The following is a 27,418-nucleotide window of genomic DNA, read 5'->3' as shown; positions in this document are numbered from 1 at the left end:
GAAATGTACCAAATTGACTTAGAAAAAACTGTATTTAAAGTAGCAGGGGGTACTTTTGGGGCAGTTTTGTTTCACCCAAGTGTCCCATTTCCACCCCTCTCAAACTGATGCATGGATGCATATAGCCAGAAACAATTTGTTTGATGCATGCAAAGAAGCAACACTGTGTGTCTCAAGAAGCATTTATTCATGATTACGTAGACATGCTAAAATTTCAAGGCCACACACTACACATTACACATGACATTACACATTTCATAAAATTTACATTTAGTCATTTAGCAGATGTTTTTATCCAAAGCGACTTACAGACGAGGAAACATTGTAAGCAATTATAGCAATATAGGCAACAAAATGCATAAGTTAATTAAATCCAGTCCATTAAAGCCTAGCACAGTATACAAAGCTAAGAATAGTGAGATAACTAAAAAAATTTTTTTTTAAGAAGACAGAAAAGAATTAGAGGTTAAAATCGGTCATCTACATTTTGACGGAAGATATGCATTTTCACACACTACACCGGCCTGTAGTGTTCTAGCAGTGTAAGGTTGAGAGTGGGTTTCTTCAGTAGCGGTGTGACGCAGGCCTCTTTGAACGCAGTGGGAAACGTCCCAGTGGTGAGCAAAGAGTTGATGATGTGGGTCAGACCAGGCACAACTGCTGGAGAGATGGCATGGAGGAGATGGGTGGGGATGGAATCCAGTGGGCAGGTGGTAGGGTGGTTGGAACCAATGACCTTGGAAACATCATGTTCAGACAGAGGAGAAAAGGCGGGTGATGTTGGTGTAGAAATCTGGCTGTTGGTGGCGGTAGTTTTCTTTACGAAAAACGATGCAAAATCATTAGCCGTTAACTCCGATGAAGGTGTGGGAGCAGGCGAAGAGAGGAGAGCAGAGAAGGTTTTTAAGAGTGTGTGAGAGTCATGAGAGTTGCTGATCTTCGAGTGGTTGTAATCAGTTTTTGCAGAGGTGACGTCAACGGAGAAAGTAGAGAGAAGAGACTGGTAGAGACAGAGGTCAGTATGGTCTTTTGACTTCGGCCATTTTCTCTCAGCTGACTGGAGGCTGGTGCGATGCTCACGTGGTACATCCGATAACCAGGGGGCAGACAGGGATGCACGGGCTGGTCCAGATGTAGGAGGGCATAGGTTGTCCAAGCAGGATGTAAGCGTGGAACACAGAGTGTCTGTGGCACTGTTGGTATTCAAAAGAGAGAGCTCCTCAGAGGGGGGGAGTGCAGACAAGACAGCAGAGGAAAAGCAGGAGGGAGGGAATCCTGATGAGATCCCTGTAGAGAGTGCCAAAAGACTGTTTAGGTGTGAAAAGGGGCCGTCTGCAACACATTGAAGTTGTCTTGCAATCCTATGTGGAAGGAATATAGTAATGCAAAACACTAAATTGAGTAAAATAAAATGCCACTGTTTACTTGAAGTAAACTTACTGTAAATTGTAAAACTAGTGCTTAAATGTCATGGGGGATTATACTATTCAACAGAGACCCATTATAATGCATTTTGATCAACATGACATAAGCAATTGATAATGTAGGAATCTGCACAGAATTGTGTCATATTCTAATGCATGGATGTACCAAAGCATTTGGAACTTGTTCAAAGAAATGAGAAAATGCTTGTTTGATGTGCACAAGTGACACAAGGATGTAAGGATTGAACAAGAAGTTTTGATAATTTCAAATCGGATCTGAGAAATGTACCAAATTGACTTAGAAAAAACTGTATTTAAAGTGGGTGGGGGTACTTTTGGGGCAGTTTTGTTTCACCCAAGTGTCCCATTTCCACCCCTCTCAAACTGATGCATGGATGCATATAGCCAGAAACAATTTGTTTGATGCATGCAAAGAAGCAACACTGTGTGTCTCAAGAAGCATTTATTCATGATTACGTAGACATGCTAAAACTTCAAGGCCACACACTACACATTACACATGACATTACACATTTCATAAAATTTACTTTAAGTCATTTAGCAGACGTTTTTATCCAAAGCGACTTACAGACGAGGAAACATTGGAAGCAATTATAGCAATATAGGCAACAAAATGCATAAGTTAATAAAATCCAGTCCATTAAAGCCTAGCACAGTATATAAAGCTAAGAATAGTGAGGTAAGTAAAAAAAATTTTTTTAAGAAGACAGAAAAGAATTAGAGGTTAAAATCCGTCATCTACATTTTGACGGAAGATATGCATTTTCACACACTACACCGGCCTGTGGTGTTCTAGCAGTGTAAGGTTGAGAGTGGGTTTCTTCAGTAGCGGTGTGACGCAGGCCTCTTTGAACGCAGTGAGAAATGTCCCAGTGGTGAGCAAAGAGTTGATGATGTGGGTCAGACCAGGCACAACTGCTGGAGAGATGGCATGGAGGAGATGGGTGGGGATGGAATCCAGTGGGCAGGTGGTAGGGTGGTTGGAACCAATGACCTTGGAAACATCATTTTCAGACAGAGGAGAAAAGGCGGGTGGTGGTGGTGTAGAAATCTGGCTGTTGATGGCGGTAGTTTTCTTTACGAAGAACGATGCAAATCATTAGCCGTTAACTCCGATGAAGGTGTGGGAGCAGGCGGACAGAGGAGAGCAGAGACGGTTTTTAAGAGTGTGTGAGAGTCAGGAGAGTTGCTGATCTTCGAGTGGTTATAATCAGTTTTTGCAGAGGTGACGTCAACGGAGAAAGTAGAGAGAAGAGACTGGTAGAGAGAGAGGTCAGTATGGTCTCTTGACTTGGGCTATTTTCTCTCAGCTGACTGGAAGCTGGTGCGATGCTCATGTGGTACATCCGATAACCAGGGGGCAGACAGGGATGCACGGGCTGGTCCAGATGTAGGAGGGCATAGGTTGTCCAAGCAGGATGTAAGCGTGGAACACAGATTGTCTGTGGCACTGTTGGTATTCAAAAGAGAGAGCTCCTCAGAGGGGGGGAGTGCAGACAAGACAGCAGAGGAAAAGCAGGAGGGAGGGAATCCTGATGAGATCCCTGTAGAGAGTGCCAAAAGACTGTTTAGGTGTGAAAAGGGGCCGTCTGCAACACATTGAAGTTGTCTTGCAATCCTATGTGGAAGGAATATAGTAATGCAAAACACTAAATTGAGTAAAATAAAATGCCACTGTTTACTTGAAGTGTACTTACTGTATATTGTAAAACTAGTGCTTAAATGTCATGGGGGATTATACTATTCAACAGAGACCCATTATAATGCATTTTGATCAACATGACATAAGCAATTGATAATGTAGGAATCTGCACAGAATTGTGTCATATTCTAATGCATGGATGTACCAAAGCATTTGGAACTTGTTCAAAGAAATGAGAAAATGCTTGTTTGATGTGCACAAGTGACACAAGGATGTAAGGATTGAACAAGAAGTTTTGATAATTTCAAATCGGATCTGAGAAATGTACCAAATTGACTTAGAAAAAACTGTATTTAAAGTAGCAGGGGGTACTTTTGGGGCAGTTTTGTTTCACCCAAGTGTCCCATTTCCACCCCTCTCAAACTGATGCATGGATGCATATAGCCAGAAACAATTTGTTTGATGCATGCAAAGAAGCAACACTGTGTGTCTCAAGAAGCATTTATTCATGATTACGTAGACATGCTAAAATTTCAAGGCCACACACTACACATTACACATGACATTACACATTTCATAAAATTTACATTTAGTCATTTAGCAGATGTTTTTATCCAAAGCGACTTACAGACGAGGAAACATTGTAAGCAATTATAGCAATATAGGCAACAAAATGCATAAGTTAATTAAATCCAGTCCATTAAAGCCTAGCACAGTATACAAAGCTAAGAATAGTGAGGTAACTAAAAAATTTTTTTTTAAGAAGACAGAAAAGAATTAGAGGTTAAAATCGGTCATCTACATTTTGACGGAAGATATGCATTTTCACACACTACACCGGCCTGTAGTGTTCTAGTAGTGTAAGGTTGAGAGTGGGTTTCTTCAGTAGCGGTGTGACGCAGGCCTCTTTGAACGCAGTGGGAAATGTCCCAGTGGTGAGCAAAGAGTTGATGATGTGGGTCAGACCAGGCACAACTGCTGGAGAGATGGCATGGAGGAGATGGGTGGGGATGGAATCCAGTGGGCAGGTGGTAGGGTGGTTGGAACCAATGACCTTGGAAACATCATTTTCAGACAGAGGAGAAAAGGCGGGTGATGGTGGTGTAGAAATCTGGCTGTTGATGGCGGTAGTTTTCTTTACGAAGAACGATGCAAAATCATTAGCCGTTAACTCCGATGAAGGTGTAGGAGCAGGCGGACAGAGGAGAGCAGAGAAGGTTTTTAAGAGTGTGTGAGAGTCAGGAGAGTTGCTGATCTTCGAGTGGTTATAATCAGTTTTTGCAGAGGTGACTTCAACGGAGAAAGTAGAGAGAAGAGACTGGTAGAGAGAGAGGTCAGTATGGTCTTTTGACTTGGGCCATTTTCTCTCAGCTGACTGGAGGCTGGTGCGATGCTCACGTGGTACATCTGATAACCAGGGGACAGACAGGAATGCACAGGCTGGTCCAGATGTAGGAGGGCATAGGTTGTCCAAGCAGGATGTAAGCGTGGAACACAGAGTGTCTGTGGCACTGTTGGTATTCAAAAGAGAGAGCTCCTCAGAGGGGGGGAGTGCAGACAAGACAGCAGAGGAAAAGCAGGAGGGAGGGAATTCTGATGAGATCCCTGTAGAGAGTGCCAAAATACTGTTTAGGTGTGAAAAGGGGCCGTCTGCAACACATTGAAGTTGTCTTGCAATCCTATGTGGAAGGAATATAGTAATGCAAAACACTAAATTGAGTCAAATAAAATGCCACTGTTTACTTGAAGTATACTTACTGTATATTGTAAAACTAGTGCTTAAATGTCATGGGGGATTATACTATTCAACAGAGACCCATTATAATGCATTTTGATCAACATGACATAAGCAATTGATAATGTAGGAATCTGCACAGAATTGTGTCATATTCTAATGCATGGATGTACCAAAGCATTTGCAACTTGTTCAAAGAAATGAGAAAATGCTTGTTTGATGTGCACAAGTGACACAAGGATGTAAGGATTGAACAAGAAGTTTTGATAATTTAAAATCGGATCTGAAAAATGTACCAAATTGACTTAGAAAAAACGTCTCGGTTACGTATGTAACCTCCGTTCCCTGATGGAGGGAACGAGACTTTGTGTCGACAGAATGGGGTTCCTCGGAAAATGCCACAGCGCTGTGCCGCGTCACAATTCCTCGCGAAGCGACGCTGACTGGCCTGGGCGTGTCAGACGTGAGCGCTTAGCATGAATTGCAACCTTCCAGCGGAAGGGAAGGAGTCCAGAGCTTTCTAAAAAGATGGGAGCCCCTTCCACCGGCCGTCACGGACGGCGGCCTAGTTCTCTTAACAGCGAGAAGCCGCCCGGCACCGTAAGGCCACTGGGAAGCGTCTTTCCCCCCTTAGGGAACGCGCTACGGAGACCACTTCCTACAGCAGGGAGGAGTTTAGTGGAGATCCACACACGGTCTCAACAGATAGGGGAGAGCACGTGGGAACATGCAGACACGAGAGGGTGTCGCGAGCAGGTGAAGTACACCTGGGAGAGGTCATGGGCCATCGATTGAGAGCCATTCATGAGAAGACAACAGACGGAACTGCCCTGTTGGGGGGGTTACTACGTGTGGAGCACTAGGCCTTGCTTGAGTCACTGCTAGAGCAGAAACAGGCCAAGGGAGGCAGGGCTGCTCCGCCGAGCCCGCCGCCGAGGAGTGCTTAGTGATGGATAGAATGCCTACTCTTCGCCCACGTGGGGGGAAGAGGGGAGGCTGGATAGCACCACGTCTCACCTATGGAGGGGTGCTATCCCAGGCATACGCCCACCGGCTGCCGGACTTACCTGGTGGTGTCTCGTAAGACTCTGGCAGATACCGGTTCCACGCGGAGGCTGTAGAACCTCGCGAAGGTGCCGGGCGTAGCCCAACCCGCAGCTCTACATATGTCTGCCAGAGGGGCGCCCTGCGCCAGTGCCCACGAGGAGGCCACACCCCTGGTGGAGTGTGCCCTCACTGCAAGCGGGCACGGGAGAACCTGTGATCGGTAAGCCATAGTGATGGCGTCCACGATCCAGTGCGCCAACCTCTGTTTGGAGACACCCCTCCCCTTGTGCTGACCTCCAAAACAGACAAAAAGCTGCTCAGAGCTCCTGAAGCTCTGCGTGCGGTCCAGGCAGAGGCGCAGCGCGCGCACTGGACACAACACGGAAGCGGTTGGGTCTTCCTCCCCAGAAGGGAGCGCCTGCAGGTTCACCACCTGGTCCCGAAAGGGAGTGGTGGGAACTTTGGGCACGTAGCCAGGCCGGGGTCTCAGGATAACGTGAGATTGACCAGGCCCGAACTCTAGGCAATCCGTGGCCACGAAAAATGCATGTAGGTCCCCTACCCTCTTGGCAAGCGCCACTAGGAGAGCTGTCTTCATCGAGAGATGAGAAAGAGCGGCATCTCCGAGGGGCTCGACGGGGGGCCTCTGGAGGCCCGCCAGGACCACGTTGAGGTCCCAAGAGGGAACGGAGCGCGGACGGGCTGACTTCAGCCTCCTCGCGCCCCTCAGGAACCTAATGACCAGGTCGTGCTGTCCCAGAGACTTCCCACTAACTGGTCCGTGATGAGCGGCAATAGCGGCTACATACACCTTCAGCGTGGAAGGGGAGAGATTGCTCTCGAGTCTCGACTGCAGGAAGGACCGCACGCTCCCGATCGAGCATATCCGTGGGTCTTCTCCACGAGAAGAACACCAGGACGAGAAGAGGCGCCACTTCAATGCGTATAACCGCCTCGTGGCCAGGGCCCTAGCCTGAACAATGGTCTCTACCACCGCTGGGGGTAGACCACTCAGGATCTCCTCGTCCCGTCCAGGGGCCAGACATGGAGGTTCCAGAGGTCTGGTCTCGGATGCCACAACGTGCCCTTCCCCTGAGAAAGAAGGTCCTTCATCAGGGGAATCTGCCAGGGGGGAGTTGTCGTCAGGAGCATTAGCTCCGAGAACCAAGTCTTGTTGGGCCAGTAAGGCGCAACTAGTAGCACTTGATGCTCCTCTTCCCTGACCTTGCACAGGACGTGTGCAATGAGGCTCACTGGGGGGAAGGCGTACTTCCGCTTGTCCCGCGGCCAGCTGTACGCCAAGGCATCCGTGCCGAGGGGGGCCTCGGTCAGGGAGTACCAAAGCGGGCAATGGGTGGTGTCCAGGGAGGCGAACAGGTCCACCTGTGCCTGCCCGAACTGCACCCAAATGAGCTGGACTGCGCGGGGGTGGAGCCGCCACTCTCCACGGGGCGTCGACTGACGAGAGAGCGCATCGGCTGTCTGGTTCAGGTCGCCCGGGATGTGAGTGGCTAACAGGGACTTCGTCACCTGCTGGCTCCACAGGAGGAGGCATCGGGGGAGTTGCGATAGCTGCCGTGAACGAATACCACCCTGTCGGTTGATATACGCCACAGCAGACGTGCTGTCCGACCGGACCAGCACGTGCTTGTCCTGCACGAGGGGAAGGAACCTCCTCAGTGCAAGCAGCACCGCCAACAACTCTAGGCGATTGATATGCCAGCGCAGGCGGGGGCCCGTCCAGAGACCCGACACTGCGTGTCCGTTGCACACAGCACCCCAACCCTGCAGGCAGGCATCGGTCGTCACCACGACGCGCCTCGAAACCTGCCCAAGAGGGACCCCTGTCGGCAAAAAGGTCATTGAAGACCATGGGGTTAGGGTGCGCCGGCAGAAGGGCGTGGTCGGGACGCGCCTGCTGCCGGTGTGCCACGCACTCCAAGGAACTCTGCTCTGTAGCCAGTGCTGTAGCGGTCTCATGTGCATCAACCCGAGGGGGACCATCCCCGCTGAGGACGCCATGTGTCCCAGGAGCCTTTGAAAACGTTTCAGGGGGACCGCTGGCTGCTGCCTGAAGCTCCTCAGGCAGGTCAGCACCGACTGGGCACGCTCGGAAGAAAGACGTGCCATCATGGAGACAGAGTCGAGTTCCATACCGAGGAAAAGGATGCTCTGCACAGGGGAGAGCTTGCTCTTCTCTCGGTTGACCTGTAACCCCAAATGGTCTAGGTGCCGGAGCACCAGGTCCCTGTGTGTACACAACAGATCTCGCGAGTGCGCCAAGATGAGCCAGTCGTCGAGATAGTTGAGTATGCGCACCCCCTGCTCCCTGAGGGGAGTGAGGGCGGCCTCCACGACCTTCGAGGAGACAGGGACAGACCAAATGGGAGGACGCGGTACTGATATGCCTGTCCCTCGAAAGCGAACCGTAGGAACGGCCGGTGACGAGGGAGGATGGACACATGGAAGTACGCGTCCTTCAGGTCGATCGCCATGAACCAATCCTGACGCCTGACGGACGTCAGAATGCGCTTCTGCATTAGCATCCTGAACGGCAGCTTGTGTAGGTGCTTGTTCAGGGTACGCAGGTCCAAGATGGGGCGCAACCCGCCACTTTTCTTGGGGACAATGAAATACGGGCTGTAAAACCCGGAGAACAGGGTAGCGACCTCGGCCCGAAGCACGGGAGCATCTACTCCCACTGATGTGAAGAGGATGCCCCGAAACTTGGGCGGGCGCTTGGCGAACTGAATCGCATAGCCGAGACGGATCGTTCGCTCTAGCCACCGTGCTGGTCTGGGAAGAGCCAACCAGGCTCCCAGGTGCCGAGACAGGGGGACCAGAGGTTCGATCTGAGTCATTGCCCCCGTGGGGGGTGGTTCGATGGCTGGCAGTACGGCTCCCTCGACGCGGGGGGGACCCCGGGGAGGAGAGCGGCTCTGCCGAGGTGCCTGTCGGGCGATATCGCGGCATACCGCACCATCTGACTGAGGTGCTGGTGGCCACTGAGAGTATACCCAACCGTGTGTCTCGCCGAAACACAATGTGGGGTTGCCGAGCACCGTCCTGCGGAGGGTGCGAGCGGCTGTGAAAAAGACCCAGGGAGAGAGACAGCTCTTTTCGTGAGAATGTGGGCACCAGGCCCTGAAAAGGGCCCGGCTGGTGTTGCTGGGACGGGGCAGGTACCGTCCCAATCCGACCCTCCAGCGATGTAGTTGCTTGGGTCGGGCCCGGTGAACTCGATCTCCCTGGGTTCACCCCGTCAGGAACGCTTCTACTTCCGCGGAGGTTGGTGACGGGATGGTGCTCTCCTCTTCGACGTCCTTCTCCGGGAGGCCGCCTGTGCAGGGGGCGCTGGGGCCGGAGTCTGAATCGAAGAGGGGCGGGGCTGCTGGGAAGCAGACGCCGCGCGGGACCTCGACGGACGATAGGCGGCCGGGTCGCGGCGGGGCAGGATATGTTTTATCGCCTCCGTCTGCTTCTTTACAGTCGAGAACTGCTGGGAGAAGTCCTCGACCGTATCACCAAACAGCCCACCCTGCGCGATGGGGGCGTCGAGAAAGCGAACCTTCTCAGCGTCCCGCATCTGCGCAAGGTTCAACCATAGGTGTCTCTCCTGGACCACTAATGTGGACATCGTACGACCCAGGGCTCGCGCCGTCACCTTCGTCGCCCGAAGAGCGAGGTCAGTGGCAGTGCGGAGTTCCTGCATAATCCCCGGGGTCGGACTTTCCCTCGTGCAACTCCTTCAACGCCTTGGCCTGATGGACCTGCAGGATGGCCATAGCGTGAAGAGCCGAAGCAGCTTGACCCGCAGCGTTGTAAGCCTTCGACACCAGCGATGCCGAAAACTTACAAGCCTTGGAAGGGAGCCTTGGTCGATCTCTCCAGGTGGCAGCTGTCTGCGGGCACAGGTGCAACGCGACTGCACGTTCCACTTGAGGGATGTCGACGTAGCCCTTAGCTGCCCCGTCATCGAGGGAAGTCAGGGCGACCGAGCTAGTCTGACGTGCACGCGCCGAGAAGGGGGAGAAGAATGGTACCGGCGCCGACCGTGGCTTAGAGTCATGGCCGGTCCCCAGATACCACGTGTCCAACTGCGAGGGTTGGGGAAGAGGCGGTGCGGTGCACTGCAGCCCAATACTCGCGGCGGCCCGGGAAAGCATGGTTGACATCTCGACGTCCGCTTCATCCTGAGCTCGACCCCCCGGAGGGGGAAGCTCTAAGGACTCGGCGGGGTCGGATGCCAAGAGGTCGCCCTCCTATGCTGCGAGCGACATCTCATCGTCGTCACGCCCCGTGTCCAAGTACGTGACGGAGGAACAAGGCGGCGTACCGCCTTTTCCGGACGCTCAGACGAGCGAGGCGGGGCGTGAACGGTCCGCGAGCCGAAGACTGACGGATTGAGGCTCACGGTAATTCCCCGATCACCCTCGGTGCTCGCCGAAGCGGACGGCAGGGCTGATGCCGCACCCACAACTACAGCGGGACATGCCGCGCTGGAAAAACTCTAAGCCCTGAAAAGGGCTCGCTCTTTAGAGAGATGCCTTGGAGGTTGCCGAGACGCCCAGGGGAAGTCACAGGAAAAGGGACAGTCCGCTGCACCACGTCGTAAGACCAGCAACACGTAGATATTTTCTGCGGAGTCGTCAACATCAGGATGCGAAGGCTCCGAAGAACAAAAGGTGAATGAATGCGGCACGCCGGCTCCCTTTTATACCCGGATATCCGGGGGCGGAGTCCGGCATGCAAATTTAATTCGCCAATTTTCATTGGCCTGTTCAAGTCAGTCAGAGAAGGTAGGTTCTCAAGTCAAACCCCATTCTGTCGACACAACGTCGAGAGACCGACAGAAAGAGAACTGTATTTAAAGTGGGTGGGGGTACTTTTGGGGCAGTTTTGTTTCACCCAAGTGTCCCATTTCCACCCCTCTCAAACTGATGCATGGATGCATATAGCCAGAAACAATTTGTTTGATGCATGCAAAGAAGCAACACTGTGTGTCTCAAGAAGCATTTATTCATGATTACGTAGACATGCTAAAATTTCAAGGCCACACACTACACATTACACATGACATTACATATTTCATAAAATTTACATTTAGTCATTTAGCAGACATTTTTATCCAAAGCGACTTACAGACGAGGAAACATTGGAAGCAATTATAGCAATATAGGCAACAAAATGCATAAGTTAATTAAATCCAGTCCATTAAAGCCTAGCACAGTATACAAAGCTAAGAATAGTGAGGTAAGTAAAAACATTTTTTTTAAGAAGACAGAAAAGAATTAGAGGTTAAAATCCGTCATCTACATTTTGACGGAAGATATGCATTTTCACACACTACACCGGCCTGTAGTGTTCTAGCAGTGTAAGGTTGAGAGTGGGTTTCTTCAGTAGCGGTGTGACGCAGGCCTCTTTGAACGCAGTGGGAAACGTCCCAGTGGTGAGCAAAGAGTTGATGATGTGGGTCAGACCAGGCACAACTGCTGGAGAGATGGCATGGAGGAGATGGGTGGGGATGGAATCCAGTGGGCAGGTGGTAGGGTGGTTGGAACCAATGACCTTGGAAACATCATTTTCAGACAGAGGAGAAAAGGCGGGTGATGGTGGTGTAGAAATCTGGCTGTTGATGGCGGTAGTTTTCTTTACGAAAAACGATGCAAAATCATTAACCGTTAACTCCGATGAAGGTGTGGGAGCAGGCGGACAGAGGAGAGCAGAGAAGGTTTTTAAGAGTGTGTGAGAGTCAGGAGAGTTGCTGATCTTCGAGTGGTTATAATCAGTTTTTGCGGAGGTGACGTCAACGGAGAAAGTAGAGAGAAGAGACTGGTAGAGAGAGAGGTCAGTATGGTCTTTTGACTTGGGCCATTTTCTCTCAGCTGACTGGAGGCTGGTGCGATGCTCACGTGGTACATCCGATAACCAGGGGGCAGACAGGAATGCAGGGGCTGGTCCAGATGTAGGAGGGCATAGGTCGTCCAAGCAGGATGTAAGCGTGGAACACAGAGTGTCTGTGGCACTGTTGGTATTCAAAAGAGAGAGCTCCTCAGAGGGGGGGAGTGCAGACAAGACAGCAGAGGAAAAGCAGGAGGGAGGGAATCCTGATGAGATCCCTGTAGAGAGTGCCAAAAGACTGTTTAGGTGTGAAAAGGGGCCGTCTGCAACACATTGAAGTTGTCTTGCAATCCTATGTGGAAAGAATATAGTAATGCAAAACACTAAATTGAGTAAAATAAAATGCCACTGTTTACTTGAAGTGTACTTACTGTATATTGTAAAACTAGGGCTTAAATGTCATGGGGGATTATACTATTCAACAGAGACCCATTATAATGCATTTTGATCAACATGACATAAGCAATTGATAATGTAGGAATCTGCACAGAATTGTGTCATATTCTAATGCATGGATGTACCAAAGCATTTGCAACTTGTTCAAAGAAATGAGAAAATGCTTGTTTGATGTGCACAAGTGACACAAGGAAGTAAGGATTGAACAAGAAGTTTTGATAATTTCAAATCGGATCTGAGAAATGTACCAAATTGACTTAGAAAAAACTGTATTTAAAGTGGGTGGGGGTACTTTTGGGGCAGTTTTGTTTCACCCAAGTGTCCCATTTCCACCCCTCTCAAACTGATGCATGGATGCATATAGCCAGAAACAATTTGTTTGATGCATGCAAAGAAGCAACACTGTGTGTCTAAAGAAGCATTTATTCATGATTATGTAGACATGCTAAAATTTCAAGGCCACACACTACACATTACACATGACATTACACATTTCATAAAATTTACTTTTAGTCATTTAGCAGACGTTTTTATCCAAAGCGACTTACAGACGAGGAAACATTGGAAGCAATTATAGCAATATAGGCAACAAAATGCATGAGTTAATTAAATCCAGTCCATTAAAGCCTAGCACAGTATACAAAGCTAAGAATAGTGAGGTAAATAAAAAACATTTTTTTAAGAAGACAGAAAAGAATTAGAGGTTAAAATCGGTCATCTACATTTTGACGGAAGATATGCATTTTTACACACTACACCGGCCTGTAGTGTTCTAGCAGTGTAAGGTTGAGAGTGGGTTTCTTCAGTAGCGGTGTGACGCAGGCCTCTTTGAACGCAGTGGGAAACGTCCCAGTGGTGAGCAAAGAGTTGATGATGTGGGTCAGACCAGGCACAACTGCTGGAGAGATGGCATGGGTGGGGATGGAATCCAGTGGGCAGGTGGTAGGGTGGTTGGAACCAATGACCTTGGAAACATCATTTTCAGACAGAGGAGAAAAGGCGGGTGATGGTGGTGAGTAGTATAATCATATACTATGTGTCAAAATGTTTGATTGATTTATGACCCTCCGGTCAAAGGCCTGTCATCCTGACAGCCTGTCACTCAAATGGTTCTTTTACAGCCTGTCAATCTTACTGACATTTATGTTTTATGACTGTTGTAGGGGGTGCCTATGTGCCTGCAGGGTTAGCCCCCAAACCCCCCTCACCTTTTCAAACCTGGCTGCTTTTTCTATCAGGACACCTGCTGTGAAATGTGTTTTTGAGTAAATTTAGAGAGAGAGAGAGAGAGATAGAGGTTTAAATAGTGGCATTGATAGGCTAAACCCTTGTAATATGTTCGATTGTCTTAGTTAAAATTTTGTAACATGAGATAAGACACGGCCCCGTGTCATTTTAAATAGTGGCATTGATAGGCTAAACCTTGTAATATGTTCGATTGTCTTAGTTAAAATTTTGTAACATGAGATAAGACACGGCCCCGTGTCATTTTAAATAGTGGCATTGATAGGCTAAACCTTGTAATATGTTCGATTGTCTTAGTTAAAATTTTGTAACATGAGATAAGACATGGCCCCCCACATGTCACTCTAAAATAGGAGGTTTTTACGGCATGTCAATCTAAAAATAGGATGATTTTATGGCATGTCAATCTAAAAACGACAGCTTTATAGCCGCCTTGTCTAACTAAAAACCACTTACCATCAATAACGGTGTTTTTCACACTACCTTGTGAAAAACCTGAAGGGTGTGTCGTAATAAAGGGTTTAAATAATGGAGGGTTTTCGTAAATTTAAAGCAGATACTTACGTTGTCTTACAAGCGATACAATGGCTCTAAAAAGTACCGAAACGCCTAAAAATGTTGCGACCGGATCGCCTACTGATGCCTGGATGGAATCGGAAGATTTGACAAGGGCTCCGCGGCGTTTAGAACGTATGCACATAACCCGTTTTATACATGACGATGAAGAGCTTGTAATACGCGATTTTTCACTCGCAGGTAATCGCGTTGGGTGTTACGAGTTCGACAAGACGAGACGCTGTGTATCATTGTACAGCACCGATTTGGGGATGGAGAGGTCCATCCTTGACCCCTGTCTGTTTCTGCCAGCGCAAGACTGGGCATTGTTTTACAACTACGTTTGGAACGATCTAAACAATTATCGTCAGGATCCTAGGTTCGTCGGTCAATGGTGGAGTGTAATACCCGGTATATGTTGTCGGATGTTCGCCGACGGCTGTGGCGAGAACCCTGAAGATGCCCTGTATATATCAAGTGGGTTTGATTCTGAGACGACGGGCCGCAGAATTGATTCTCCAAGTAAAGGGGTGCGTTACGATCTGCGGTTTATGTTTCAATGGAGAGATGTGTGTGTGCTTGATGACATTTTCGCGGATATTAACAACATGTTTAAATGTTGCAAGTTGCGGGACCGTTACAACTCTGTGAGAGCGAACTTGTTTGGTCCGGAAACGGATGTTGCAAATGACACCGCCCCCCTGCTATAACTTTTAAAAACACACCGTTCAGACAAAACCCTCACCACAACATCCAACATTCAACTATGTCCCAGGAGGAAGCAACCCTATACCACAGTGCCGGACAAAATCCCCCGTTGTGTGAGGCCGTCGCCGGTGTGGCCGAAGACACATTGCAGCAATCTACAAACACCTGGCTGGATAAATTCTGCGAAGAGCTGGGTTATCACAACCTTACATTCATCACTACAAGGGGTCAAGCCCTCTCCGATGTCTTCGTATGCGCTGGTGTTGATGGTGTGGACGGGTTTATCGGAGAGGTCGGATTTAAAATAATTAAAGCCATCGTAGCTGTTCTGATGTCGCACATCGTTAACCGGAAACTCAAGGAACTATGTCAGGGTTGTGAGGTCGACCATCCGAGCCAGATGCGACATTCGTGTCTATTTGAACCATCACCCTATTTCTTCGAAGGCTACTTTAAAGAATTATCAAACAAATTGTTCAACCCCCAGTTTAAACACAGTATCGTACAGGCATTGACCACCTACGGGCTGAGACTTCACCCCCAGAGAATTCAGGGGGCCGTGGAAGCCATTCTATGTGAACTACGGAGTGAACCATTTATCGTGGGTAAACTTAATGAAATTGCAGAGACTCTTGTGGATAAACATTGTGAGAAGGTAGTCAATGACGCGGTTGCTTGTTGGAAAGGGGTTACCGATAATCTCATTGTGTAGCTGTTGCGGAGAGATGGGGAACACATGCTGTGCGGGTTTTTTCAAAAATGTATTTAAGATGTATTACAAACGTGAATTAACTAATCTTTTGTATTGTGTGATATATGACAATGTTGATATGTGTGATGTCTTACGAGTAGATAACTTAAAGAATGAAATGATTGTTGTACGAAATTGTTCGGACTCTTGGGTTAACGTGACACAGGCTTGTGTCAATGGTGATGATTCAGCAGCAGCGTTCATCAGAAAAGTATTAAAAGCATTGTGTGAAAACACTATTATATTTGATATTGGACATATCATAACAATGTTTACATACACAGTTGATGTTTGCATAAATCTGATATCCGTAAAAAAAGATAATGATGTTTCTGAAATTGTTGAAATTGTGAGCGACTACATGCTTGATAAAGATATTTTCACATGTGTTCGTTTTCTTGGCTATCTAGACAGTCTATGAAATGTGTTGTTTTTACTTTTTTTTTTTATTGTTGTTTTACATTCTTAAATAAAAACCATTGTTTTAAAAAGCTATACTTTATATGTCTGCGTCTGTTGAAATGACAACATGTCAGATCTCATGAAAAAGGTTTATTACACACCGTCTAACCCGGGGTCTTTAGGTGGTATAAACCGTTTAAAACGGGGTGTTTTAAATGACTCAGGCGTTCGACTAACTGACAAACAAATTTCAGAGTGGCTCGCGGCAGAGGATGCCTATACATTACATAAAACGGCACCCCTAAAATACAAGAGAAACAGGGTATTTGTTTATGGTATGAATAAACAGTTTCAGGCAGATTTGGTTGATATGTCAGCATACTCCGAGGAAAACGACGGTATCAAATTTCTCTTAACGTGTATAGATGTATTTAGTAAATACGCATGGACTCGGGTCTTGAAGAATAAGTCCGGATCTGAAGTCTCAAAAGCTTTTGTTTCTATACTTGCTGATAAACGCATCCCCCAAAAATTACAGACAGATGCCGGGGGTGAGTTCTTTAACAAACAGTTTCAATCTGTTTCTAAAAAGTATAATATTCAACATTTTGCTACAGCATCGGATTTAAAAGCTAGCGTTGTTGAACGTTTTAATAGAACTCTGAAGAGCAGAATGTGGCGGGACTTAACAGCCGCTAACACACGTCGATACGTAGATGTGTTACAAGATATCACGCTGGGTTATAACACCAGTTTTCATCGAAGTATTCAAATGAGACCCATGGATGTTAACGAAAACAACGAAGACACAGTGTTTCAAAATCTTTACGGACCTAGGAATGCTCGATGTGTTAAACCACTGTTTAAATACAAAATCGGAGATATTGTAAGAATACCCAAAGTGAGGGGTCCATTTGCCAAGGGTTACGAGAAAAATTATACAGAAGAATATTTCACGGTGAACAAGTGTGTACAACGAGACCCACCAGTTTACAAACTTTGTGATTATGACGGAGATATTATTGATGGTAGTTTTTACGAGCCAGAGTTACAAAAAATATCGGTGAGCAAAAACAATACGTTTAAAGTAGAAAAAATCTTGGACAAGAAAAAGCAGGGTAAGAAGACCATTGTCTTGGTAAAATGGTATGGATGGCCGTCTAAATTTAATAGCTGGGTCCCCGAAAAAGAAGTGGTCGACGTACATTCGATTTAAAAAGGAGAATGCATAGTAGTCAACGACATTCATTTAGAAAACAGCCATGGGTAGCGACGGCTTTTATGTCGTATTACCATGCAATGCATCGTTGGCGGTGTATCCTGACAATACTATTTCTAATTATAGGACGTGCCTAGCCAACCCATTACATGTGAAAGGTAAATGGGAAGTGGGGGTTGTTGAATTCGAATATCCTAGAACGTGGTATACGTTTAATACTGAAGATGCATTTTTTGAAATAAATGTCGGCCAACCACCGCTCAGTGGTGGTCCCATGAAGAAGAAGAATAAACACGATGACGATTCATTGATGCGTAATAAAATGTCTCCGATACGTTACCGTATAAAAACGGGGTATTATGATGACATTGCTTCTCTGGTTAGAGAGATAAATGAGGCCCTTACGCCGCATTCATCTTTCGGCTATGACAGTGTGAAAAACTGTGTGTTTCTGAATGCAAAACCTAACATATCTTTGACTTTTTACGGGAAACTAGCCAATATTTTAGGAGCGAAACCCGGGGCTCCATTAGGTGGCTCTTCATACGTACCAACGGATTTTAATATCGACAAAAACAGTGTAACGCACACTCAGCAACAGTCGGACAAACACGGCCATGCATACATATCTGCTGACTTTAATAACGACACGGATGTTGTGACGTATGCACCGCATCAATCAGATATACAAGGGGGCTTCTACACCTTGTATTTATACACAGACATTATCGATTACCAGTCAGTTGGTGATGCCTATGTACCTCTCTTAGGTACAGCTCATATAGCCGGAGAAAATAAGCATATGGTTTGTTTGCGATACGACAAAGTGCATTACGTTTCTATAAACAAAACAACCATCACAGACATTGGTATTGAAGTTAAGGACGACCAAAATACACACGTAAAGTTTTCATACGGCAAAGTTAGCGTTAAGCTTCACTTTAGACCTGTGAAACATTTCGTATAATAATGTCCTCATTCAACAATTATAATCATGATCCTGAACGCTACGTGGCTTACTATACGAACCAGGCAGGTGGCGCTCTACCAGGGTATGCCGGCGGGGCTGTTATGTACGGAGGAGGTGTTGGGGGTCTGTTTAGAGGTCTCTTTAGAATGGCTATTCCTCTGTTAAGGCGAGGTTTCAACATAGCGAAACCCCATCTTAAATCAGCTGCAAAAAACATACTTAGTGACGTTGTCAGTAACACAATGTCAAGCGCTTTTAACCATAACAAACACCCACAAGACGGTTCGGGTCTATTGGTAATGTCCCGTAAACGTTTGCTACGACCCCCAGGTGACAAGAGGAGGGGTCATTCTCAAAAGAAAGAAAGACGGTCATCTAAGAAGGTCTCAGTTGTAAAACGAAAACGTAGGGTGTCGGTAAAGCGTAAAATAAGCTCAAAGAGAAATCCTAACACCATCTTCTAGATCATGGCATTGCTACACAGCATGTCAGAAGAGTGTGTTAAATCAGAATTGGATTTGTTCACGGTGCCTCTAACTCAAACGGCAATTGAAAGAAATGCCTATATTGAGATACCACCATTATCTGCAATATCAGACACAGCACCCCTGGAATTTTTTATAGCGGGCAATGGAGAAGATTATATCGATCTAAATAATACATTGTTGTTTTTGCGTCTCAAAATCACAAATCCGGACGGCACGGATATTGTAGATGGAGCACCTGTAGGTCTGATTAAATACGCAGGAGCCACCATTTTTTCACAGGTTGACGTATCACTTGGAGATAGACTTATCTCACAGAGTTCCAGCACATATCCATACCGATGTGTTATAGAGTGTCTTCTTAACTACGGAAAAGATGTTCTTCAAACAACGTTTTCCGCCGGTCTCTTTTACAAAGATACAGCCGGTCATATGGACTGTACAGATCCGGGTGGAGGAAATGCGGGTCTGACAAAGAGAGACCAGGAAAATGTATTTCTAGGAACACTCCCCAAGTTTTTGGTCATAGCCATGGTTGATAACGATGCATTCACGGGGGCCTATAATAAAAACCCCTTTGCTTTTAAAAATTACGATTTAGAATTCTTGGCCGTATATGTTGACGGTCAGCAACAACCGGCCAAACCACTACAACCTGAATACGGGACCGGTTCTGCTATACGGGAGTACTATCAACTAGCTCTGTCTTCTGGAAGACATCTGAAAAACCAAGCATTGTCTATTGACCGCGAAGAATATTTGCACGGGTACACATTATATTCATTTAATTTGACTCCTGATGAGGAGTGTTCTAGACATGTGTCTCTCATCAAATCTGGAAATATCAGACTAGAAGCACGGTTTCAACAACCGCTCCCCCGTACGATAAACCTTGTAATCTATGCTATTTATGATTCGATTCTTGAAATTTCAAATCGCAGACAGGTCTTGATCGATTACTATTAAAATGAATACCGTACAGCTCACAGTCTTGATGGATAAAATATCATGCAACACACATTTTCTAGGTGTGCTGCCGTGTGATTATTTACCAGAAGAACGTCTAAGAACAGTACCCTCTATGGTCATAATCAATACACACCCCTCAGGACTCCCCGGGGAACACTGGTTAGCCATATACATAACCAGGGAAGGGGTTGGGTGCTTTTTTGACAGTTTTGGAAATAAACCCGATCACCCCCGGTTTCCAACACAAATCAGTAATTTTCTATTTCTTAACTGCGACAGTGTGATATACTCAAACAAGCAAGTCCAGAATTATTCGTCAGACACGTGTGGGCAACATTGCATGTTCTTTCTCCGTCATATGTCCACTACTTATGATTATGAATACGTGATGAGTTTGTACTCTGATGATTTAGATAAAAACGATACTATGGTGTCGTTTTTTGTGAAAAAACTAAAAACCTATAACCATTTTAATAAGAAAAATGTGTTTAAATGTATTCAATGTGTTCAGACTGGCAAAATGTTTAATTGTGTACTGGAATAAAACCATAATAAATAACAAATAGTGCAAGATTCTTATTTTTGCGATGACTTATTTTTATTAACACACACACAAAATATAACAGAATATTCTTGTTTATGTCAAAATAAAATGAAAAGATTAGAGATGCATCCATCGACAGCGTTTGTGACTAGGCGAAATGATAACATCGCCGTCAGAATGGTCGTTATCATGACGTGGGGTACCGGCTCTCACATCTCTACCCCTCGGGGTTGTTGCATAAACATCAGGCGATGAACCTACTTTAAAATTATCGATTACACACCGTATATGACGGTTGGGTACCGTAGATTGCGGTATATTTAGTGCTGCAAAAGCCTCCAGAAACTCTGTCCATCCTAGAGGTCGGTTTTCATCTTTGACATTGTATGGGGCTATGACATTTTTAACTAAATCCAACATGTGTGATCCGGGTATGTTCCGGCCTTTATATACAAACTCCCCGGAATCAGTCCATGAAGCGATGTCTTTAGCGTTAGTCATTTTATCTAAGATGTATCGAGTATTTTTCAAGCTCCTATACGGTATATTCTTTAATACATCATTCACCACGTTGTCGTATAACCTAGTGTTTTCAGCATTCGGTACATGATTAGATGTTTCTTTATCAGACAGAGGCATGTTTAACGTTAACATAGATGTCTCGCGGTCAGCTTGCTTAGCAAATGTTAGATATCTCTGTAAAATATTTGTGTACCGTTTAGCTTTTTCATGAGACGCCATTTCAGAGTGGTGTAGGATGCCCCTTATAGCAGAGTCCAAATCATTCTCCACCGACTGTTGAATAGACTCACGTGGTATACCAGATTTTAGTTTATCGAGTTGATGTTGTGGGACTAAAAACATCTTCTCGGCAAACTCCATTTATCTAGAAGTAACCAAACTAGTAATAAAGGGGATTGCTATGCTTAAGAGGGGCAAAAGGAAACCACCCTGCTGGTTTATCATCCGTCTCTTTCTTTTAATATCAATCTTCTTGTTTGTCACAAATTTAAGCACTGTTTTCCGGCGTTTTAGCTTCTGGTATTGCTGCGATGTGAGCGGTATGTTACCGTGAAGTACATTAAGGGCGAGCTCACACAGCGTTACAATAAGTTCATCGGATGTAGACTGTAAAATAACCCGTCTCTGGCTGGGTGTGGCTTTTAAAAGCATCTTTAACACAGGGAGATTTCTATAAAGTTTAGCAGACATTTTTAAATCGTCTCAATGTTTTCTTTTCTGTAGATACACTACCGGATATGTAGAGAGTAAGTCTGTTCTGAGACGATATTGTTCAGGTGTTTTTGCTTTATAATCAATCATGAGATATCCGTAAGGTTTACCGGTTGCGTCCTGATAAGATTCCATAAAATATTTTGCACGGCCTGGATACATCTGTCTGGCTAGAACCATTACCTGTGTGGCGTCTCTGGGGTTTTTAAACAATATCAAATAGTTTGTGTTCAAGCTGATGGTCCTGCTGGATTTACCCTGACAAAATAAAGTCTGTAAAATGTAAATAGCACTAAGATTTCGGTGGTGTACATACTGTGTAAACACCTTTTCCACTTCATTGTTAACACTGGCTTCTTTCATTAAATCATCAATAATAAGCAGATTTGTTTTATTGACAGGAAACAAATGATCATCATTGAGAGTCTGTGGTATACCTTCAACAAATTTAATTTTATACAGCTTCAATAAATCGTCATACAATGGTTGCCAACAATCATAAATATATACAATATTCTCCACATTTTTAGAAATCAATGTAACAGCATTTTGCAACAACATTTTTACAAAAAAGGATTTCCCAGAGTTTGATGGTCCACTTATCACACATGAAAATGGATGTTGTAACCTGAAATCAAATGCCTCGGTGTCTAGCACACCTCGATGACCAAACACGTTGTCAGTAGCCATATGGTAGTGTAGTGTAATCCCCAAGCAGAACTCTTTTATTGTAATTCACTCGAAAACGTTTGACTAGTGATTTGTTATGGAGTGTAAACCTCTTTTTATCCCTCACAATACCGTCCATACGGGCCAGTATGTGATGACTATCGCCATCCCCCACAACATAGTGATTGACAAGTCCTATCAGAGTGTCCAATCTGATAGCCTCAGAGTTTACTGCATTAAGCGTTATACCTTTGGCTTTCATACAAACTTTCCCAGTGTTGGTGCGATAACCATATGTCTTCGGGCCTCCTGAAGCATATTCGGTTATGAAGCCCCCTGACCCGATTTCATCGGTGAGATTACCTAGGTAAGGACCCAATGGTGGCTCCCAATCACCGTCTTTGGATGTGAAAATGACACTGTCTGTGTCACAGTACAACAATCTATCGGACAACCTATCCATTAGACCATACAGCTCTAAACGAGCATGCGCTGTTGTAAATGCTCCTAAGAAAATGTTTATATCACGGGTCTGGCCACCTTTACCATCAGCATAACACCATTGAATTATCGCTACAGTGTCTGAAACAAATGAGAAATGTTTGATGTCATAGCCATTGCCAAAAATATGCCGAGCAAACTCCTCAGGGTCTGAAAGTAACTCTGTTGTGGGTAGGTTTTCCCTCATTGAAAACCTGCCCCACAAACTATTAAGCAATAGCTTGTTGATTGAGCGACGTGCCGGATTGTGACTTATCTTAGCAGGGTTCAGTTGAATCCCTTCTTTTTCAAAATAGTCGTCGATGTATGATTGTTTGTCGGTGTCTGTTGCCGCATGTTCTGGATAACCGCTGGCTTCCTGTTTGTACTGCAAAAATGTTTTAACATATTCGCAAAACAAGGTATCCGACCGCTGTGGAAAATGCCACACCTCATCTATGTTAGTCACAATATATCCCTTCTCTACAGCTTTTAACAATTCAATACTAACCCAAGTACCGGAGATGGATCTTTCATCATCGGTGTGTCTGCATGGGGTTGTTTGGTTTTGTTGTTCGGTGCAGGTGCGACAGAGGGGGAATATTAACTTGCCACCAAATCTCATGGGAAGCACTGGGTGTAGTAGTTTACGCGGTAGTAAAACACAGCATTTCACAAGTCCGTAATAATTTTCTAGAGGTTCAAAATCCTTGAAAATTATTTGTGGGTGACCTACAGGGTACTCCTTTCTGGCTTGGCAGAAAGGATACAGACTTGTGAAATCGACATATCTTATTTTCTCACCTTCTGCGACCTTGTGGTACAATTTGAACGCGTTAGTACGCCCCCCAAATAAAGTGTCGCGTGGTCTCAATCTTTCAGGGTGTTTATATGTGGACATAAAAACAATTACAGCAGGATCGGATTGTTTAGCTGTTTTCCACTCACATTCCCACATCACCTCCACCTTCAGACCATAAAATTGTTTCAACACTACAAGTTTGTCATCAACCTGTCTTCTGAGATCACCATAGGATAGTTTTGAGAGGGGGTTAACATGTTCATGTCTGAAACATTTTAAACATCCATGGTGGAAACATCCCAAAAACTCAAAAACTGTCTTTACATCTGAATTGTCAAAATACCCATCAACAAAATATTTACCAATTGACACCTCACCGTAGTTTAAAATATGTCGAATGTCTATGCCCCGTGTTTTTTTTACATATTCCAGCCATTCGATGGAGACATCTGAGTAGGCCTTGTTCTGATTGGTGTATGCATTGTTGTGGGTAAGAGCTAGAGTGTCTTTTGGGAGGTAATGTGTTTTGTACACAGCCATACAGCATGATGCTAATGTGGTGCACATAAACGGATCAATCCCGGTACATTGCATGAATTCATCGCGGTATTTCATACATGCCTCCCTCAGCAAAACAACGTCATTCTTGCCATACATGGCTAGTTCTTTTTTAAAATCAAACACCTTATCGGTGACTGTTGTGTACCAAGCATCGAACTGACCTCTGTCTTTATCACTCATGGTCTCGTACCCATAGAAATGCTTGTCTGGATAAGGGCCTGTATAATCTTCGTTTTCTACCCTGTTGAAATGGTGTGGGAAGTATCCCTTATCCTCACAGGACAGGTTTAACGCGGCCGCTGTATTGGCCAAACGCATGGGTATGAATGAGTAGCTATCAATAAAACGTTGCTTAAAGCCGCTGTCATACATTAAAATTAAACGACACCCCTGCATTGTGATTTTAAGTGTGAGCCCTACTTTTGTGAAATGTTCCAAAAGTATGAAGTTGTCAAACCCTGATGCATTATGTGCAATCCATGTGTAATTTTTATAACGCGGTTGTCTGAAACGTCTGAGGAGTCTGTCGACACAATCTGTACCCTCTGCTGTGAATTCCTCACCAGAAAAAGTGATATCCATCCATCCATTTTCTTCCGCTTATCCGGGACCGGGTCGCGGGGGCAGCAGTCTAAGCAGAGATGCCCAGACATCCCTCACCCTAGACACTTCCTCCAGCTCTTCCGGGGGGACACCGAGGCGTTCCCAGGCCAGCCGGGAGACATAGTCCCACCAGCGTGTCCTAGGTCTTCCCTGGGGTCTCCTCCCGGTCGGACGGGCCCGGAACACCTTCCGAGGAAGGCGTCCAGTAGGCATCCGTAACAGATGCCCAAGCCACCTCAGCTGACCCCTCTCGATGTGGAGGAGCAGCGGCTCTACTCCGAGCTCCTCGCGGGTGACCGAGCTTCTCACCCTATCTCTAAGGGATCGCCCAGCCACCCTGCGGAGGAAGCACATTTCAGCCGCCTGTATCCGGGATCTTGTCCTTTCGGTCATGACCCAAAGCTCATGACCATAGGTGAGAGTAGGAACGTAGATTGACCGGTAAATTGAGAGCTTCGCCTTGCGGCTCAGCTCTTTCTTCACCACGACGGACCGGTACATCGACCGCATTACTGCAGAAGCTGCACCGATCCGTCTGTCAATCTCCCGTTCCCTCCTCCCTTCACTCGTGAACAAGACCCCGAGATACTTAAACTCCTCCACTTGAGGAAGGAACTCTCCACCAACCTGAAGTGGGCAAGCCACCCTTTTCCGACTGAGGACCATGGCCTCGGATTTGGAGGTACTGATTTTCATTCCAGCCGCTTCACACTCTGCTGTAAACCGTCCCAGTGCATGCTGAAGGTCCTGGTTTGAAGGGGCCAACACGACGACATCATCCGCAAATAGCAGAGACGAGATCGTGTGGTCCCCAAACCTGACACCCTCCGGCCCCTGGCTGCGCCTAGAAATTCTGTCCATAAAAATTACGAACAGAACCGGTGACAAAGGGCAGCCCTGCCGGAGTCCGACATGCACTGGGAACAGGTCCGACTTACTGCCGGCAATGCGAACCAAGCTCCTGCTTTGGTCGTACAGGGACCTGACAGCCCTTAGCAAAGGACCACGGACCCCATACTCCCGAAGCACCCTCCACAGGATGCCGCGAGGGACACAGTCGAATGCTTTCTCCAAATCCACAAAACACATGTGGATTGGTTGAGCAAACTCCCATGCACCCTCCAGCACCCTGTAGAGGGTGTAGAGCTGGTCCAGCGTTCCACGGCCTGGACGAAAACCACACTGTTCCTCCTGAATCCGAGGTTCTACTATCGGCCGTATTCTCCTCTCCAGTACCCTGGCATAGACTTTCCCGGGAAGGCTGAGAAGTGTGATCCCCCTGTAGTTGGAACACACCCTCCGGTCCCCCTTCTTAAAAAGAGGGACCACCACCCCGGTCTGCCATCCCAGAGGCACTGTCCCCGACCGCCACGCGATGCTGCAGAGGCGTGTCAGCCAAGACAGCCCCACAACATCCAGAGACTTGAGGTACTCAGGGCGAATCTCATCCACCCCCGGTGCCCTGCCACTGAGGAGTTTCTTGACTACCTCAGTGACTTCGGCTTGGGTGATGGACGAGTCCACCTCTGAGCCCTCAGCCTCTGCTTCCTCAATGGAGGACGTGACGGTGGGATTGAGGAGATCCTCGAAGTACTCCTTCCACCGACCGACGACATCCCCAGTTGAGGTCAACAGCCTCCCACCTCCACTGTAAACAGCGTTGGTAGGGCACTGTTTCCTTCTCCTGAGGCACCGGACGGTTTGCCAGAATCTCTTCGAGGCCAGTCGATAGTCCTTCTCCATGGCCTCACCAAACTCCTCCCAGGCCCGAGTTTTTGCCTCCACAACCACCCGGGCAGCAGTCCGCTTGGCCTGCCGGTACCTGTCAGCTGCCTCAGGAGTCCCACAAGCCAACCAGGCCCGATAAGACTCCTTCTTCAGCTTGACGGTTTCCCTTACATGCCGGTGTCCACCACCGGGTTCGGGGATTCCCGCCTCGACAGGCACCGGAGACCTTACGGCCACAGCTCCGAGTGGCCGCTTCGACAATGGAGGCGGAGAACATGGTCCACTCGGACTCAATGTCTCCAGCCTCCCTCGGGATCTGGTTGAAGCTCTGCCGGAGGTGGGAGTTAAAGATCTCTCTGACAGGAGACTCGGCAAGGCGTTCCCAGCAGACCCTTACAGTACGTTTGGGTCTGCCGAGTCTGTCCAGCTTCCTCTCCTGCCATCGGATCCAACTCACCACCAGGTGGTGATCAGTTGACAGCTCCGCCCCTCTCTTAACCCGAGTGTCCAAAACATATGGTCGCAGGTCAGATGAAACGACCACAAAGTCGATCATTGACCTGCGGCCTAGGGTGTCCTGGTGCCACGTGCACTGATGGACACCCTTATGCTTGAACATGGTGTTCGTTATAGACAAACTGTGACTAGCACAGAAGTCCAATAACTGAACACCGCTCGGGTTCAGATCAGGGGGGCCGTTCCTCCCAATCACGGCCCTCCAGGTGTCACTGTCGTTGCCGACATGGGCGTTGAAGTCCCCCAGTAGGACGACGGAGTCCCCAGTCGGAGCACTTTCCAGCACCCCTCCCAGAGACTCCAAGAAGGTCGGGTACTCTGCACTGCCGTTCGGCCCGTAGGCACAAACAACAGTGAGAGACCTAACCCCGACCCGTAGGCGCAGGGAAACGACCCTCTCGTTCACCGGGGTAAACTCCAACACATGGCGGGAGAGCTGGGGGGCTATAAGCAGACCCACACCAGCCCGCCGCCTCTCACCATGGGCAACTCCAGAGTGATGAAGTGTCCATCCTCTCTCGAGGAGTGTGGTTCCAGAGCCCAAGCCATGCGTAGAGGTGATCCCGACTATCTCTAGTCGGAACCTCTCAACCTCCCGCACCATCTCAGGCTCCTTCCCCGCCAGCGAGGTGACATTCCACGTCCCTAGAGCTAGCTTCCGTGTCCAGGGATCGGGCTGTCGAGGCACTCTCCTCCGACTGCCGCCCGATCCACAATGCACCGACCCCCTATGGTCCCTCCCGCACGTGGTGAGCCCACGGGAAGGCGGCCCCACGTCGCTCCTTCGGGCTGAGCCCGGCCGGACCCCGTGG

This window comes from Barbatula barbatula (assembly GCF_947034865.1).
Source record: "Barbatula barbatula genome assembly, chromosome: 14".
Lineage (NCBI taxonomy): Eukaryota > Metazoa > Chordata > Actinopteri > Cypriniformes > Nemacheilidae > Barbatula > Barbatula barbatula.
The sequence above is the reverse complement of the archived record's forward strand: the minus strand, read 5'-3'. Positions refer to the sequence as shown.